Source organism: Pistacia vera, unplaced genomic scaffold, assembly GCF_008641045.1.
Source record: "Pistacia vera cultivar Batoury unplaced genomic scaffold, PisVer_v2 Contig451, whole genome shotgun sequence".
NCBI lineage: Eukaryota > Viridiplantae > Streptophyta > Magnoliopsida > Sapindales > Anacardiaceae > Pistacia > Pistacia vera.
Window position 1 is genome coordinate 1,119,757 of NW_022196281.1, and position 19,957 is coordinate 1,139,713.

Genomic DNA, 19,957 nt, shown 5'->3' on the forward strand with positions numbered 1-19,957 from the left:
CACCTTTGGATATTTTATCTTTGCCTACTAATGAGCATGCTAATCTTGATGGTAAGAAAAAGGTGGATTTGTGAAGGATTTACATGCCAGAGTTCGGGCCAACATTGAAAGGAAGAATGAGCAAGCCTTTTCAAGTATTGGAGCGGATCAAGCCAATAAGGGGCGTTTGAAGGTTGTCTTCCAACCTAGAGATTGGATTTGGGTGCACATGCGTAAGGAGAGGTTTCCCACACAAAGGAAATCAAAATTGCAGCCTCGAGGAGATGGACCTTTTCAAGTCTTGGAGCGGATCAATAATAATGCCTACAATCTAGATTTGCCAAGCGACTATGGTAATTTTAGTGCAACTTTTAATGTTTCTGGTTTATTTTTGTTTGATGTAGGAGATTCGAGGACGAATCCTTTCCAAGAGGAGGGGAATAATGGAGATCGAGGTGCTGACCAAGTTGATGTTCCCAAATATTCTGAAGATCCTTTGCAAGGAATTGGCGGTCCAATGACTAGGGCAAAGACAAAGAGGATTAAAAAGGCTTTGCAAGGCTTGATCATGGAAGTGCAATACAAAGAGGCTGTACTAGAAGACTCTAAGACTAAATTCGAAGCTTCACCAAGGATGGCCTATTATCTTTTTATGCAAGGGGTAGATTCGAAAGATCAAGTTGGATGCAAGGATTGATTTAGGAATTAATTCTCGGTTATTTAATCTTGGGCTTTTTTTATGTTTTAATTATCATTAGATTCTTTAGTCTTTTATTTATTTAAGGTTTATTTAGGCCCAATTCACTTGTACTTAGGCCCAACCCGTTTTTCAATTAGCTAGGGTTTTCTTTTAGGGTTTGTTGCTTATAAAAAGGAGCAACCATGTTATTTTTTGCGGGGACATATTATTATCAATTGAAGTTTATTTCAGAAAGCTATTTGATTTGCCTTTGTTACAAATAGAGAACTGATTGTAATATTTTTCATATTGTATTGACAAATTATACATCAATATATATAGGAAAATAAAGAACTAATCTAGGAAATAAATATTATAACTTCCTATTTTATAGATTTGTTCATAATATTTATTGATTACAATCCTAATATCCTATTATAGATTTATACACTTAATCATGCAATATCTGTAAGATTTTGCATGATTACCGACAGCACTCCCCCTCAAGATGGAGCATAGATGTTAATCATGTCCAGCTTGTTACAAATGTAATCAATCCGAACCTCATTCAAAGCTTTAGTGAAAACATCTTCTAGTTGCTTTCCAGTCTTCACATATCCTGTGGAAATTAAGCCTTGCTGTATTTCTCATGAATGAAATGACAATCAATTTCAATGTGCTTAGTTTGTTCATGAAATACAGGATTAGAAGCAATATGAAGAGCGGCTTGGTTATCACACCACAATTTTGCTGGCAAAGAGGCCATAAGACCAACTTCAGTCAAAAACTGATATATCCATATTACTTCACACACAGACTAGGCATAGCCCTATATTCTTATTCTGCACTAGATCGGGACACAACATTTTGCTTCTTACTTTTCCATGAGACCAAATTTCCACCAATAAAAACACAGTAGCCCGTAGTGGATCTCCTATCTGTAATAGCCACTACTCCTCAAAAACTTATAATGAAATACATATAAAATAACATAAAGAAATTGGGCCCAAATTTTTCTTTTATTAAACATATATACATACTCTTTACAAACATACACATTTTTACACAAAATGTATAACGTATACAAAAGTCATCAAAAACATAAGGGATAGTGTAACCACTCCTTCTCGAACGCGACAGTCCATCCAACAGTGTTCTCACTAGGTCCTGCAAAACATGGAAAACAACGGGTGAGCACTAAAATAATGCTCAGTAAGTAAATCCTCTACTCATGCAGCCCGTAACTCTCTCTCTCTAATTCTTTCCTTACAACTCCTCATTCAATTCTCTTTGGGTACTTCTCTATTTTCTCTTTCTCTTTCCCTTAGAATTTTTCTCATAACTCTTTCATAAATCACGACCCCATCTTACGGGGGCACGGCCGGGATCGCTCCCACTTACGTGACCTCTACTCATTCTAGCCAATCGGACTCGGTTATGCATGGATTCGGAACCCTTGGACATGGAGTCTATAATCTCTCTCTTGGGTACTCGGGTATAGCCCTCATCCGCATGCACTCTCACGGGCTACACCACTTCTCTCTGATACTCATGCCGCTCTCTCAATGCGGCGACATGCGGGAATACTCTACCCATTACTCACGGGTTCCCCATCGCACAACCTACTCTATTCTTAACTCTTAAAGTAGCTATACTCCACATTCTCTACTATATCTCAAGCTACATCTTACTACTTAAGTGCATAAACAATGTGTAGAACTAGCTCATGCTCACTAATGCATAATAAAAGCCAACTACAAGATTTCCTCAAAACCGTTATTCTGCACAGGTCACACTAAAAAGACCATAATTTCGTTATACACCTCTGATTGCTACGGTTTCTGTCTCGTTTCAAAGCTTAGAAAAAGGAATACAACTTCTGTTTAATCTCAGCCCAGTTCAAACCGTAGATACCCAAAAATCACTTATAAAGTTACGGCAGGTGACAGGACAGATTTCACTTAGGCATTCCTCAAACAACTCATGTGCATATAAACACTCTACTAAAATTATACTATCCTTCATTCTCTAGCCATCCAAAATGGGGAAAAACTCCCTCAATTACTCATAAACCCTGTCAAGGAAGGCACTTCAAAAAGGTTTACACACATCTCTCAAACTTCTCTCAAACTCCATTTCTCAATACACATCAAAACACATCTCATACATGGAATCTATCCAACAACTACAAAATAACTCCTCATCTCAAATCAATTTCTCATCAAGCATACTATATACTGATATATGCATACATCTTTACTCAAAAACTTATACAAAACTAAGTTGGTAGGATTTACTTACCTGTGCAAAGATGACTCTTTTAGCATTTTTCCTTCCCTTGTGGTCTTGTCTCTTCTTACAACTCAAAACAACCACAAGGACAGCAACAACCAATAAGACTTCATACAATTATAAGAAAACTCACATCTAAAGCATGATTCTTACCTAGGATGCTTTAGATGACATCTCTACTCAAAACCCCTCTTAAATCCCTTAGAAATCTTGGAAGAATGGATGGAGAAATTGAGAGAAAATGGGCAAATGGAAGAGGCGGTGGATGAAGAAATAAAGGGTTTCTCTACACTTAACCCTTTTTAGTTCATATTATAAGCATCTTTCCCATTTTGCCTTGCTCTTCCTTGAAAATTTCATCTATATCTTTGATTCTTTACCAATACACCCCCATCCAAACACAATCTCTACTAAACTTCCTTTCATTTTACTCCCCATTTTCTACTATTAGGGGTAGAATGGTCATTGTGCCCAAAAGAAGAATTCTCTAGAAAACTCAAGAAACTTTGTATTAGGCTCATCGCCGCGGTGAAGCATTTTTCGTCGCCTCGGCGAAATAGGGCAGAACCTACCCATGGTGCAACTCTCCTCCGCCGCGGCGAAGCTCCTTCTTCGCCCCGGCGAAAATGGATTTCCAACTCACCAAAATTCACCCATTCAAGCAACAATTCAACCAACTCAACATACAAACTCAATTAAAGTTGAAACAATAAACTTTTAACTAATACAGCAAATCTTAAATACGTACCTCAGTGGGATATTACACTATCTATCTTGGAACCGCCCAATCTGTATCAGAGAAGCACTCAATATTTATATGTCCATGATTTTCGTACAAAATACCACGTCATGGAGCTCCTTTCAGATAACACAGAATATGTTCTAACGTTGCCCAATGGTCAACAGTAGGAGAAGAAATGAATTGACTTATTACACTAACAGAGTACGCAATATCAGGATGAGTGACTATTAGATAGTTCAACTTTCCAACCAGTCTTCTATACCTCTTAGGATCTTCAATAGTTACCATATTTGGTAAGTTGTGAATTAGGAGACATTGGCGTACTAATGGCTTAGCACTCAATTTCCTGTCTCAGTTAATAAGTCAAGTACATATTTCCTTTGAGAGAGGAAGATGCTTTTCTTGCTCCTTTTACCTCAACCCCAAAAAATACTTCAACATTCCTAATCTTTTGTATGAAAACTAAGTGTGAAGAAATGACTTAAGTAATGAAATCCCTGTAGTGTCACTCCCAGTGATGATAATGTCACAACATATACAACAAGAAGAATAATGCCAACTGCCGATTGTTTGTAAAGGACTGATGATCAGACTTGCCCTTTTTCATTCCGAACTTTGCAACTATGATGCGTTGTAACTACAACATGTATAAATAGCAAGTGCACTAGTCGCACAAAGTAATAAAGTGATGAGTGAGTATTGTTCCCACGAGGATAGTGTTACTAAGTACCGAATTCTCTTGTTTAATTCCTAATTGAAGCAACAATAAATTGGATTGATGGAAAATTGAAAAACTAAATACAAATTAACAAAATATAAATGAATGATAATGAAATTAAAGCAAAACCCAACACTTAACTAATTAAACAATGCTAAAAAATGCTAGGGTGTTGATTTCACCTAGATATGCTAACCCAATTCATAGATCTATTACCCAAGTTCTAATTTCTTGATTGAAAATCGAATTCCCTAAGTTGTAAAAAACCTTCTCAGGCTACATTTCCCTACTTATCCCTATTAAGCTTCCGCACCCACAAAAATGAAGATTAATAGTTCAAAGTATTTTAAGCTTTATGGAATAATCTAGATTTCATAGATCGCTAAACCTATCTCTAGCGTTTGCTTAACCACGGTATTATCCAAGAGGCACAATCACAATCACTTAGTTCATTGTGAACAACACACAATTGAATGGTGATCAAAAATCCAAAAGTCATTAAACAAAGAGATAAACACTCAATCATGAAATTAAAACTCAAAGTAAATCCATTCATATAAATTGAATCATTGTATCAAGGTTAAATCAACCTAGCTAAACAACTCAGTTCATACTCAAAAACGAAATAAAATAACTAAAACAAACTGAATCAAGATTCATCATTGAAAAACAAGCAAGATGGAGAAATCTTCTCTAATTTGAAGCCCAAATCTTCAATAATTTTCTCCTTCCAAGAGTTGCCTTCCAATGACGTACCAAGACCCTTTTCTCTTCCTTTTTGATCTAATTATTAACCTCTATCACTTAAGGATGAAGCCCTAGCTAGCCAAAATGCGTCATTTATTTTTACAGCTGGTGTAGGTTTCGTCGCGGCGAAGCTTTTTCCTTGCCATGGTGAGCAGTTTGGGCAAAATTTGAGTATGATAGAGTTCAATCGGAAAAGAGGTAAACATATGAATTGTAGCCCTTTAAATTATCTTTCTAGGAGTTTAAGAATCAGCATATATAAGCTCTTCAACGAAAGTTATGGTAGAAATACTGAAGCACATCCAAAGACGTTTTTTCTTAGTTCCCAGCGTACTTTTCACGATTTAAAGCCAAGTTTTCACCCCTGTCCAGTCAGAATTAGGAAAAACCCAAAACATGAAAGTTTCCGCTCTTCTTCTTAGCTTTCTAAAGTTCTAAATTAGGTCATTCCGGTTTTCAAGCTCAAGTTACACAATTTACGCTCAAACGTTATTTATGCTAAAAATCATCGTTTAGGCCTGCAAAGACAAATTAATAGAATTAGGTAGCAATTATGGCCCAAATTGTATGAAAAGTATCCTAAATCCTATCAAAATTCAATGCAAAATCATAGTGTAAAATATGATTATCAAATACCCCCAAACTTAAGATTTGCTTGTCCTCGAGCAAAAAGGAATAAAAATCAAAACAAAAAGAAAGATAAATACCTAGATTGAATCACAATGCAAGTCTCAAAAATTGTTGGTACATTATTACAAAAAAAAAAAAAAATGTTCAACCCTCCAAGAAGTCATAAATTGAATTGACTATCTTTCTCTATCGGTCCCCCGATAGGTGATCCCCACTTCAGTCCACATTCTGACTTCCCGGATTATTTTATGCAGAAATGTAAAGTTTATCAAATGGTGGCAGACTCCATAAGCCTAAGTATAGAACTACTCTCCACTAATGTAGATTATACATCACTAAGGATCGAAAGGTCTTTGCAAGCTTGTAACATTAGGCTCGAGTAGTGGGCTCCAAGGAAAAGGATATGATAAACAAAGTAAGAGAACTCGGTTTTCCTCATGCAAACACTAAGAGCTACATCAATCTTTGCTTTCTTTCTCAACCACCAATCAAAGTGTCAACCTTTTTACAACCCTCAAACTTATGCATTTCTTATTTTTGATTTTGAATTGAACTAAAGATTTTTCTTCTTCTTCTTCTTTTTTTTTTTTTTTTCTTTTTAAATATTTACAACACCATTGAGGTCTATTGCGCCTTCTCCTAAAGGGTATGACAAAGTGTTTAGGGTATAGGGATTGGATAATTTTTGGTTTGCAAGGAAAATAAGGCAATGATAATCTCATAAGGCTCAAATGGGTGACTAGGGAAAGATTCATTCATGGGTCGGCTGGAAATGCTCAAACGTTTCGGAAAATGCCTAAATCATTTCCTCAACAATGTCTAATCCTAGAATTTCGCCTCAAGCACTTCTTAACTAGGTTCTAGAGTCCACCAACATTATCAAACTTTACCTAACCACATAAAATGAATCTAAGCATGCTGCAAAAAATGAAAATGGTGGCTGAACCACTCAACAAACCTCAATCAAAATTCAGTCAATAAACATAAACTTGAAGCAATGCTTAACATTTTTCAACAATAACATCCAAACAATCCTAGTCTCATCATGGACTTATGCAATTCACCATTGGCAACCACAATAAAAACACAAGCTTAACTGAAACAAAATCAAAATTTTTCAAATTTTCCTACCCCGAAACTAAAGATGACATTGTCCCCAATGTCACATTATGCATAAATTAGGAATGGAAAACAAAATAGAAAAAGGTGCGAGATAGTCCCCTAATTAATCCGTGAAGTTGAAATTCCGCTCAACATTGTGCACACCCGGTCCTCAGCTTTTTCATCACCCACATTCTATAAAACAATTGAAAACTGTGGTGTCCACTATGTTAGAAAAATCCACTGACTAATATGAAAGTATTACAACCCTAATCTCGTCTTTACATTAACTAGAATTTAAAACAAAAAATAAATAAATAAATAAACAACTAAAACAACTAATACGATCCCAAACAAAAATATCAACTGAGTTTAATGTTCAACATAAGCAAAAAAAAAAAAAAAAAAACAACTAAACAAATAAAAATAACTAAACTAAAACAGGTGCTCAGGTGCTCATTCTTCGGCCTCCTCTTCTTCCTCAGCGTCATCCTCTTCTGAATCAAAACCCCTCCACTCATCTGAATCCCAGTCTTCCCACTGGTGTTCTGAAGTATCAATCCCGACGTTGTCGCAGCAGCGAATTTGTAGCTCATGTGTCTTCCTGGTGTGCTCTGCCAGCCACTTGTGACGTCGCTCCATTCTTTTCATCAGACCCATCATTTTCTAAATCATTTCCTGCATCATTTCTCTCTTTGGGACTGTTGAACTGGATGCGGTGGCAGCTGCTGTTGTTCTCCTTCTCTTGGTGCCTGATCTGGGCCCTTCTTCTGGGTGTTACGTGATATTCTTATCATAATAAGTGGTGTCGAGGACTGCGGTAGCATGAATCAGTGGTTCATCCTCAGTTTTCTCTACTTTTGCTTTAAGGCACAATGCTGTAATGAGCTGTGGGAATGGAAAATTGCCTCGCCTTGGTTGAGTTGCATTCTTGATACTATTCAAAATAATGTTTCCCACATCAATTTTCTTCCCTGTGGCAATGGAATAGAGAAGTAATGCCTTTTCATAAGTCACAATGCTATAATGCGTCTCCGGCATCATCTTTGCACTCACAAAATATTGCCACAACCGAGCCATTGGAGTCAGATTTCCTTTCTTCGAAACCTCCCAAGTGGTACCCGGTTTTGTTAAGACCGGAAGTATCACATTGTCATCAAATTATCTCGATTTCCACTCTGTATGCTCATCAAGGGAGATTTGAGGTAATTCAAAGAACTTATTTATCTCCTCTACATCAAAGGGTACATCAATCCCCCTCACAAATACAAACCCCTCATCACACTCAGAGAGGTTAGCATAAAACTCTCTGACACTCGACTCTATGCCTGGCTGCTCAGGTTGACTCCTAAATAATCCCCAACTTCTCCCTACACTCCATTCTTCAGCATGGACAGAGGTCAATCCACGCTCAGGGATAAATCCCTTGTCTTTCCTTTTGACTGCTGCCTCATAACATTTTCGAGCCTTTTCATTCACAAACCGGTCATCTATTTTCTTTCCTTTTCCCTTGCCCTTGGATAGTACCTTGACTTTGAGCGGCATTTTCTCCTAGATTACCCTTCAACTCAAACAATGCAACTCAAAAATTCAACCTAAGTGTCCTACAACAACCAATTCAAACATGCAAAAATTTCCAACCCTTCCAAAAATTTTCACCTCAACCCCCAAACTACGATTTTCCCACATTCAACCAAACACTTCAAAATTTAAAAACCCATACTCATCAATATCACACAACGCACAATCAACCCTTCCTCAAACAAAATCAACACTTACACGCACACAAATTCCACAACTAAACCAACAATCAAAATTCTCAGATCTACAATTCAAAACTTGAAATTTTTGAATAAAAAGCTTAAAGAATGTGAAATCTTACCAACACTAAGGAGTATTCGCCACCAATTGAGCCAAAATAAGCCTAGTTTGCAAACCTGCAAATTTCCTTGAACTAAAAAATTTCGTGAATTTTAGCGAAAATTGTTGTTGAAATGAGTTGTTTTGGTGTTTAGGAAGGTTAAGGAGTGAGGAAATTGGTTGGGTAATCACTGGGAAGGCTTTGGATTGAAGTTTGAAAATTTTTCTCTGAAATGGGTTTGAACAATTGCATGAAAAATGAAGAAAGAAAGAAAGAATTTATAGAAAGCAGACTTCGCTGCGGCGAAGTTCTTCATTCTATAAACCCTAATTCAACCCAGGTTTTGCTGCAACGAAGACAAATACATCACCGCGGAAAAAAAAAACAGAGGGTACAAAGCCATGGCGAAGAACAAGCTTCGCCGCGGCGAAATTTCCTTAGACAAATTCACCACTTCTGCTTTGCTGCAGCGAAGACAACTTTGTCGCTGCAGCGAGAATTTACTGAGAGAATTGTAACACCCCACTTGAGGTACGTAATTAAGATTTGATGAATGGCTTGAATGTTTGTTAATTTATCCTTATTTGAGACTATATGTTGTTAATGTTGCTTGGCTTACCCTTAGTTGAAAGGGTGTATTGGTTTGGTTGAGTGATTGCCTTGAAAATTTGTAAGACTTGGCGAAATCTTGATGTTACAGTCTTCGCCGGGGCGAAGAAGAAGCTTCGCCATGGTGATGAAGTGCTACATCCCGTGTAGTTGCTGTGAGTTTTCATTGGGGTGAAGAAATAGCTTCGCTACGACGAAGACTCGGCTGAATTTGTCCCTTGAGATTTAGAGAATTTTTTCCTTTTGGGACTCAATGACCATTCTACCCCTAATTAGCAGGAAAAGTGGGGAGTGAAATGCAAGGAAATTGCATGGAGAATAGTTTGAATGGGGTTGTTTTTGCAAAGAATGAAAGGTCTTAGGTGGAATTCAAAGAAGGAGCAAGGGTATGTTGGGAAAGAGTGGAGAAAATATGAGATATTAAGGGTTTAGCTTTAGAAACCCTTTCATTTGCTTCTTCATCACCGCCTCTTTCATCCTTCAATTCTCTCAAATTTTCATTCAATTTTCCAAGGATCTTTGAAGAGCTTTTGACTAGAAATTTTTACAAGTTGATCCTAAGCACTAAAAGGTGAGAATCCTTACTCTAGATGTAAGTTTTATTGTTTAAAGAGTAGAATCCTTATTGAGTTTGTATTGAAGGTTTAAGAGGAAGTTTCAAGCCATCAAGAGTAGAGAGCTTAAGTGGTTTCTCCTTGAGCTTAAGGTAAGTAAATCCCCCTAAGTTGTGATTTGCTTGATTGAATGATGTGTAGAGATTTTATATATGATTCATGCTTGAATTTTTATGATTGAAATGAGTTGATGAATTCATGAATGAGTTCAAAGTTGTTATATGAAAGAATTTCCACCATGAGAAGGGTGGATTGTGTTGTTAAATTTTGGTAGAAGTATGGATAGAATTAGAAGAATTTGAGGGGAATATTTGAAGTGTGTTTTCTGTGCAGGATGTGTGATGATTTAAAGGAGTTGAACTCCTATTTTGGATGATTAAGAAAGAAGTATCACTAAAAATTAGAATAGAGTTTATGTTTGCACACATATTGTTTGATGAAATGTCTAAAAGAAGCATGAGTAGAAGTAGAGAACCTTACTTTATGCAACATAGCATATTTGCATATCATGAATACATATAAGAAATATTTTAGGCATGAGCTATCCTTATGCATATGTTTAATTGAGTAATCACATGAGAAAGAAATATGAGAAATGAGAAAGAAACACTCTAAGAATAGAGATAAAGAAAAGAACCAATTCTCTTAGAATAAAGAGAAAGAAAGAACTAGCACTAGAGAATAAAATGATTACTAAGTGCTACGGAAAGAAAAGAAAATAGGTCGTGCGATGGGGAATCCGTGAGTGTAGAGTTACCCGCATGTAAACCGCCATGAGAGAGAGTGGTCTCCGCCATGAGAGAGCGGAATGAGAATGAGAAAAAGAATTTGTATAGCCGTGAGAATACATGCGGATTAAGGCTATACACGAGAGAGAGTACACTCCGCCATGAGAGAGCGGAATGAGAATGAGAAAAAGAATTTGTATAGCCGTGAGAATACATGCGGATTAAGGCTATACACGAGAGAGAGTACACTCACATGACCAAGGGTTTTGAATCCATGCATTGACCAAGACCGGCAAAAAATAAGAATAAGAATAGAATAGAAAGAAAATGCATTGTTATGCTTTAATATCTCGTCCATGCATGGTTATGATATTCTCCATGGGTGATGAGAACAGAAAGAAAGAAAAGAACAGCGAGAACTAGAATTAGAGAAAGTGACAGAGTACGAAAAGAATTGATGAGTAATGCACGAGGATTATAGCATAAAAGATTTACTTACTGAGCATCTTTGTTCTCACTCCATTGTTTTCTTTGTTGTACAGGACATAGGTGAGGACCTGGTCGGATGGACGTCGGCAAGCGGGGAGACTTGGCAGTACTGTCCACTGTCTTTTTGAGAGTCTTTTGTACAAATGATGTTGTACTATGTAAAGAATGTATTTATTAAGTAAAGAAAATTTTTGGACCCAACCTTTTTGATAAATATACTTGTCTTTTTATTGATATATTTTATGAATATGATAGTAGAAAGAAGTTGTTACAAGAATGGTGCCGCGACGAAGAACAAACTTGGCCGTGGCAAAGTCTGGAACAATTTGCCTTCCAAAATGAAAAAATTTGCTTCGCCGCGGTGAAAACTGGATCTTTCAGTTTTCCCTCTTGATTTCCTATTTCACCTGAAACAACCGAAGACACACCAATAAAATATTCATACATAACACCAAACAAAATAAACAACTATAAAACAATCAATAAAGAAAAATAAATGAAAACATTTGGGTTGCCTCCCAAGGAGTGCTTGTTTATAGTCGAAGCCTCAACTCTCTCAATTCTTCAAGTCGGAATGTCAAGCCGGATCGGGATGGACTTGCAACTCATCAACCCATCAATGTATGGCTTCAATCTTTGTCCATTGACTGTAAAAGTGCCATTTTCTTCATGTGTAACTTCCACCGCTCCAGATGAGTGAATTCTTGTAACTATGAATGGTCCGGATCATCTAGACTTAAGTTTTCCGGGGGAAAGCCTAAGTCTAGAATTGAACAAAAATACTTTTTGACCCACTTCAAAATTCTTCTTCCGAATATGCTTGTCATGCCACTTCTTGGTCTTTTCCTTGTATATTCTAGCATTCTCATAAGCTTCGAGACGGAACTCATCGAGTTCATTCAAAATCAGCATCCTTTCCTCCCCAGCAACTCTTAAGTCCATGTTTAGCTGCTTGATTGCCCAGTATACCTTATACTCAAGTTCTACCGGTAAATGACACGCTTTCCCATATACCATCGTAAATGGAGACATACCAATTGGAGTCTTAAATGCAGTTCGGTAGGCCCATAATGCATCATCTAATTTCCGTGACCAATCCTTCCTGGATGCATTAACTGTCTTTTCTAAAATTCCCTTAAGCTCTCTGTTAGACAGTTCCACTTGTCCGCTCGTCTGTGGATGGTAAGGTGTTGCAACTCTATGCTTTACTCCATACTTTCCCAAAAGTGCATCCAATTGCCTATTGCAAAAATGGGATCCTCCATCACTAATGATTGCCCGTGGTAACCCAAATCTTGAGAAAATATTCTTTCTCACAAAATTAATCATTACCCTAGCATCATTAGACGGCAATGCAACTGCTTCCACCCACTTCGATACGTAGTCCAGCGCCACCAAGATATATGTGTTCCCAAAAGAATTTGGGAAGGGACCCATGAAGTCAATCCCTCAAACATCAAACAACTCAACCACAAGGATGTTATTCAACGACATCTCATCCCTTTTTGAAATACTACCACTTCATTGGCATTGTCGCACTCATGAACCATCTGAAAGGAATCCTTAAAAAGGGTTGGCCAATAAAACCCAGATTGAAGAACCTTGGCTGCTGTCCTAGCTCCTCCAAAATGGCCACCCATTTCCCTCTCGTGACAATGCCGTAGAATGCTTTCCATTTCCTCCTCCGGGACATATCTACGTATCATTTGATCAGTACAGTGTCTGTACAAAAATGGCTCTTCCCAAAAGTAATACTTCAAATCTGAGAAGAATTTCCTCTTTTGTTGGAAAGTCATTCCAATTGGGAGCACCCCTAATGACAAATAATTCGCAAAATCTGCATACCATGGTGCTTCATCCACTCTCATCAATTTCTCATCCGGAAATGTTTCTCTGATTAGAATTTCCTCTTCATTTTCCTGGATTGGTCTCTCAATTCTTGACAAGTGATCTGCCACCACATTTTCTGACCCCTTCTTATCTCTAATTTCTAACTCAAACTCCTGAAGCAATATGATCCATCTTATCAATCGAGGTTTCGATTCTTGCTTTCCCAATAAGTGCTTGAGTGCTGAATGGTCTGTGTAAACGATCACCTTTGCACCTAATAAATATGAACAAAATTTGTCAAAAGCAAAATCCACAGCCAACAATTCGTTTTTCAGTGGTGGTATAATTCAATTGTGCATCAGTGAGTGTTTTGCTAGCATACTGAATTATATGCAACACTTTGTTTTTCCTCTATCCTAACACTACTCCTAAAGCAAAATCACTAGCATCGCACATCAATTCAAATGGTAGTCCCCAATCAGGAACTGTAATAATAGGTGCAGATACTAACAATTTTTTAAGAGTTAGAAAGACATGTATGCATTCATCGTTAAAATCAAAAGCAACATCTTTAATTAACAAATTGCAAAGGGGTTTAGAAATCTTAGAAAAGTCCTTGATGAATCGTCTGTAAAACCCTGCATGCCCCAAGAAACTTCAAATTGCTTTAACATTTGATGGTGGTGGTAGCTTCTCAATCATTTCTATCTTTGCTCGATCTACTTCTATTCTGTCTTTCGAAATTCTGTGACCAAGCACTATTCCCTCTGGACCATGAAGTGACACTTCTCCCAATTGAGCACCAAGTTCGTCTCCTTACATCACTGCAAAACAAGAGAAAGGTTAGATAAGCAGTTGTCAAAAGATGAACCAAAAACTGAGAAGTCATCCATGAAGACTTCTATAAACTGTTCCACCATATCTCCAAAGATCGACATCATGCATCTCTGGAATGTGGCTGGCGCATTACATAACCCAAAGGGCATCCTTCGATAAGCAAAGGTGCCATATGGACAAGCGAAGGTCGTCTTCTCTTGATCCTTAGGAGTGATGGCAATTTGATTATATCCTTAATACCCATCCAAGAAACAATAATAGGCATACCCTGCCAACCTCTCCAACATCTGATCAATGAAGGGAAGTGGAAAATGATCCTTCCTTGTTGCCTCATTCAACTTCCGGTAATCAATGCACACTCTCCAGCCCGTGACCGTCCTAGTTGGTATCAATTCGTTACTCTCATTCTTTATCACCGTGATACCTCCCTTCTTCGAAACCACTTGTACTGGGCTAACCCATGGACTATTGAAAATAGGATAAATTATCCCTGCATCTAGGAGTTTCACCACCTCCTTTCTCACCACTTCCTTCATCGAAGGATTCAATCTTCGCTGTGGTTGCACCCGAGGCTTGATATCATCCTCCATGAGTATCTTATGCATGCAGAATGATGGTGAAATGCCTCTAATGTCCAAAATAGTCCATCCAATTGCTAGTCTGTGTTCCCTCAACACCGTTATCAACCGCTCTTCTTCTAGTTTGCTTAAACTTGAAACAATAAATACTGGGAAAGTCTCTGATTCCCCAAGATACACATATTTGAGGTGGGAAGGTAAAGGTTTCTACTCAAGTTGTAGAGGTTCTTCATTTTTTTTCCTTTTCCCTTTCTTTTTCAAGATCAAATTCCTCAAATTCTTGATCTTGGCTCTCATCAATCGGTTGAAGTGCTTCCAACAATCTAGCACAGTCATTACTCGCTGACTCGTCTACCTCTACTGTTTTTGATTTGGCAATACAGGCCTCTAGAGGTAATTGTGGGGTGTTCTCCTCAATAGATTCTGCTACTAGTTTATCCACCAAATCAACACTAAAACATGAATCCGATTCGGATGGAAACTTCATAGCCTCAAAGACATTGAAAGTTACTATTTCATCTTGAACTCTCAATAGTAACTTCCCTTCCTGCACATCTATCAGCGCTCTTCCCATGGCCAAAAATGGTCGGCCCAAAATAAGAGGAATTTCCTTATCCTCTTCCATGTCCAAAACAACAAAATCTGTCGAGAAGATTATTTTATTCACTTTCACCAACACATCTTCCACTATCCCCCTCAGATGTTTTATGGACCTATCTGCAAGTTGCAACGACATGGTCGTTGGCTTCACTTCACCAATTCCCAATCTCTTGAAAACAGAAAAGGGCATTAGATTAATACTAGCACCTAAGTCACATAGAACACGATCAAAAGTAATATCTCCTATAATGCAAGGAATAGCAAAACTCTTTGGATCTTTGAGTTTTGGTAGCAGCTTCTTCTAGAGAATGGCGCTGCACTCCTCTGTAAGCATCACTGTTTCCTCATTATCGAACTTACTCTTGTTCGATAAAATTTCTTTAAGAAATTTCGTGTAGCTCGACATCTATTGCAATGTATCTGCAAAAGCAATGTTAATATGCAGTTTCTTAAAAACATCAAGAAATTTAATGAACTGCTTATCCTGATTTTCTTTTCTAAGTCTCTAAGGGAAAGGCACTAGAGGAGTGTGATGTGCCAACTCTGGGGGTATTTCGGGGAATGACAATTTCTCTTTCCTTTTCTTTTGCCTCTCTTCCTGCTTTTGTTCATCTTTCCGTGGGCTGGGTGGTTTCTCTTCAACAATGATTTCTTCATCAAATTCCTCATTAGTTTCTTCATTTTTCTTTGATGGACCTTCCTCTTTTCCTGGTTTTTCCACCTCTTCTACAACTGTCCCACTTCTCAACGTTATTGCATTCATTTGCTCACGTGGGTTAGTCAATATGTTGCCTGGTAAAGACCCTGTGGTCTCTCATTTAGCTTTTCAGCTAACTGCCCCATCTGTACCTCTAAGTTTCGAATGGATGGCCCTTGATTTCTGAATTTAGTTCTCATCTCATTCATAAAATTCGTGGTCTCTTGCATGAACTTCCCAAACATGTCCTCCAATTTTGTCACTCTTTGGTCTCCTTGTTGGTTGTTCACCCCTGTTTGGTTATTTGGCAATGCCCTTTGATTCCATTGATTGTTTTACTGATTCTGTTGGTTTTGATTGCCCCAAGACAGGTTCGGGTGATTCCTCCAACCGGGATTAAATGTGTTAGAGTACGGATTGTTCGGTTGCCTTTGATTTCCAGCCAAGTAGTTAACCTGCTCCAATGTTAACGATGCTGAGGTAAACGTGTTCCCTACTTGACATTCACTGCTCACATGATTACCTACACAAAAATCACAAGTTAGTTGAGGAGCTTGAATGGAATTTACCTGCATACTTCCTAACTATTTCTGAAGTGCTGTCAGTTGGGTTGAAATGGCTGTATATGCATCAACTTCATGAAGACCCATAGATTTCTTCGGTAGCACCCTCGCATTAGGTCTTTGATAGTTGTTGCTTGCCAGAACCTCAAGCAACTCGTGAGCTTCTTCTGGAGTCTTATTCTAAAATGCTCCTCTTGAGGCTACATCCACCATAGTTTGCACATTCACTATTAATCTATTATAAAATGTTTGGACTTGCATCCAAACTGGCAACCCATGATGTGGACACCATCTCAGTAATTCTTTGCATCTCTCCCAAGCCTCATAAAAAGATTCTGATTCTTCTTGAATGAATGATGTGATGTCATTTCTCAACTTTGCTGACTTTGCTAGAGGAAAGAACTTGGTCAGAAACTTCTGTGCTATATCATTCCATGTGGTGATTGTTCCAGTTGGTAGTGCTAATAACCATCCCTTAGCTTTATCTTTCAATGAAAATGGGAATAGTCTCAATCTGATGGCATCATTTGACACTCCGTTAGACTTGATAGTATCGCAAATCTCTAAGAAATTTGCAATGTGTAGATTTGGATATTCCTTCAAATCCCCCCTGAACTGAACCGACTGTTGGATCATCTGGATGATTGTCGGCTTTATCTCAAACATGTTAGCTTGGATAGCTGGTCTTGTAATGCTCGACCCACTGCCTTCAACTAAGGGAACAGAGAATGCTCTCAGTGTTCTATTCTCTGCCATCTCTACAACTATTTCTTCTAGTTCAACTCTAGCTTCTCTTTCTCTTCTTTCTCTGTTCAATCTTGGAGTGGTTCTTTCAATCTCAGGATCAACAAGAACCACTGGCTGACATTTTGCTCTTCGTATAAACTGCAAAGAAAACTAGCAAGAGCAAAATCACACCAAACAAAGAAAAGTAACAAAAATAAAACAATAACAATTAAAAATAAAACTCCAATCTAGCTAACACAAGAAAATTTTAATGTTAACACAAACTCAGTCCCCGGCAATGGCTCCAAGAACTTGATGCGTTGTAACTACAACATGCATAAATAGCAAGTGCACTAGTCGCACAAAGTAATAAAGTGATGAGTGAGTATTGTTCCCACGAGGATAGTGTTACTAAATACCGAATTCTCTTGTTTAAGTCCTAATTGAAGCAACAATAAATTGGATTGATGGAAAATTAAAAAACTAAATACAAATTAACAAAATATAAATGAATGATAATGAAATTAAGCAAAACCCAACAACTTAACTAATTAAACAATGCTAAAAAATGCTAGGGTGTTGATTTCACCTAGATATGCTAACCCAATTCATAGAATCTATTACCCAAGTTCTAATTTCTTGATTGAAAATCAAATTCTCTAAGTTGTAAAACATACCTTCTTAGGCTACATTTCCCTACTTATCCCTATTAGGCTTCCGCACCCAACAAAATGAAGATTAATAGTTCAAAGTCTTTTAAGCTTTATGGAATTCAATCTAGATTTCATAGATCGCTAAACCTATCTCTAGCGTTTGCTTAACCTATGGTATTTATCCCAAGAGGCACAATCACAAATCACTTCTCAGTCTCATTGTGAACAACACACAGTTGAATGGTGATCAAGCATCCAAAAGTCGTTAAGCAAAGAGATAAACATTCAATCATGAAATTAAAACTCAAAAGTAAATCCATTCATATAAAATTGAATCATTGTATCAAGGTTACATGAAACCCTAGCTAAACAACTCAGTTCATACTCAAAAACGAAATAAAATAACTAAAACAAACTGAATCAAGATTCATCATTGAAAAACAAGCAAAAGATGGAGAAATCTTCTCTAATTTGAAGCCCAAATCTTCAATAATTTTCTCCTTCCAAGAGCTGCCTTCCAAATGACGTACCACGACCCTTTTCTCTTCCCTTTTGGTCTAATTTAAACCTCTCTCACTTAAGGATGAAGCCCTAGCAAGCCAAAACGTGTCGTTTTATTTTTACAGCTGATTCAGGTTTCACCGCGGAGAAGCTTTTTTCTTGCCATGGTGAGGACTTTCGGGCCAAATCTGAGCATGATAGAGTCTGAATCTGGAACAGTGGTAAACATATGAATTGTAGCCATTTAAATTATATTTCTAAAAATTCAAGAATCAGCACAATATGATGTCTATAGCGCAAGTTATGGAAGAAATACTGAAGCACATCCAAAGCCATTTTTTCTTTAGTTCCCAGCATACTTTTCACGACTTCAAGCCAAGTTTTCACCCTTGTCCAGTCAGAATTAGGAAAAATCTAAAACATTAAAGTTGTCGCTCTTCTTCTTAGATTTCTAAAGCTTCTAAATTCAGGTCATTACAAGTTTTCAAGCTCAAGTTACACAATTTACGCTCAAAACTGTCATTTATGCTCAAAATCATCGTTTAGGCCTGCAAAGACAAATTAATAGAATTGGGTAGCAATTATGGCCCAAATTGTGTGAAAAGTATCATAAATCCTATCAAAATTCAATGCAAAATCATAGTGTAAAATATGATTATCACTTATCAAAGGGGGTAATCAACCTTTGTGGCGTCTCAAGATTAGGGTTTTAAGGACTTAGTTTCCATAGGGTTCTAATTCGATCATCCTCAACACGTTCCTAGCAAACTGACTTGTTTCTATTCTATCAGTCCATTTGCCCTAGGAGCCAACCACTATTTCTTTTGCTAAAAAATCTCTCCTTTCGCAAATGGATCCATACTAAATTCCCAAAGTTTAGGCTTTCTATGTTTATTAGCCTTACTTTTGATTTTTTTCAATTGATTTCTCAATTTGAACCCTCACGGTTTCATGGAGTTTCTTCATGTGCTTCAACTTCTCATTTGCATCCACACTTGGTTTAAAATCAAGGGGTAAGGAATTGAGATCAAAAGGGATAAGTGGATTTACTCCATATAACACCTCAAATGGAGTGTGACCCATGGTAGAACTCGGACTCCTATTATAAGTGAATTCAGCATGTGCTAATTGCAGGACCCAATCTCTCAAATGCTTGCTAGCTAAACTTGTCAAGACATTACCCAACACCTTATTCACAACTTCGGTTTGGCCATTTGTTTCTGCATGATGTGAAGTGCTAAACATCAACTTAGTTCCTAATTTACCTAATAAACTTCTCCAAAAATGACAAAAAAATTTGTTACTTGCCAAAACTTCAAGAACCTCATGAGCTTCTTCAGGTGTCTTATTTTGTAATGCTCCCCCCGATGCTGCATCCATCATTGTTTGCATATTTACCATCAATCCATTATAAAACATTTGGACTTGCATCCAAACTGGTAACCCATGGTGTGGACACCTCCTTAGTAGTTCCTTGTATCTATCCCACGCCTCATATAATGATTCAGAGTCTTCTTGTAGAAAAGATGTGATATCATTTCTCATCTTCGCAGATTGGTCAGGAACTTCTGTGCTAATTCATTCCAGGTTGCGATCTTCCCTGATATATTACGTGAGCATTCTTTAAATCAATTGTTTTCTAAAATTGATTTAAGGAATGGCTATTATCAGATTCGCATGAAAGAGGGAGATGAATGGAAAACTACATTTAAAACTAAATATGGATTGTATGAGTGGTTAGTAATGCCTTTCGGTTTAACTAATGCACCTAGTACATTCATGA

General features: G+C 37.5%; 2 non-coding genes across 2 annotated transcripts; both read left to right on the top strand.

Annotated features, from left to right (window-relative positions):
• Nucleotides 1-16,565: 16,565 nt before the first annotated feature.
• On the top strand, nt 16,566-16,672 carry LOC116144704. Its single transcript, XR_004130306.1, has one exon. It is a non-coding gene; the product is annotated as a small nucleolar RNA R71 (small nucleolar RNA).
• Nucleotides 16,673-19,615: 2,943 nt separating this feature from the next.
• LOC116144706 lies at nt 19,616-19,722 on the top strand. The gene has a single exon (XR_004130308.1). It is a non-coding gene; the product is annotated as a small nucleolar RNA R71 (small nucleolar RNA).
• The last annotated feature ends 235 nt before the right edge of the window (nt 19,723-19,957 follow it).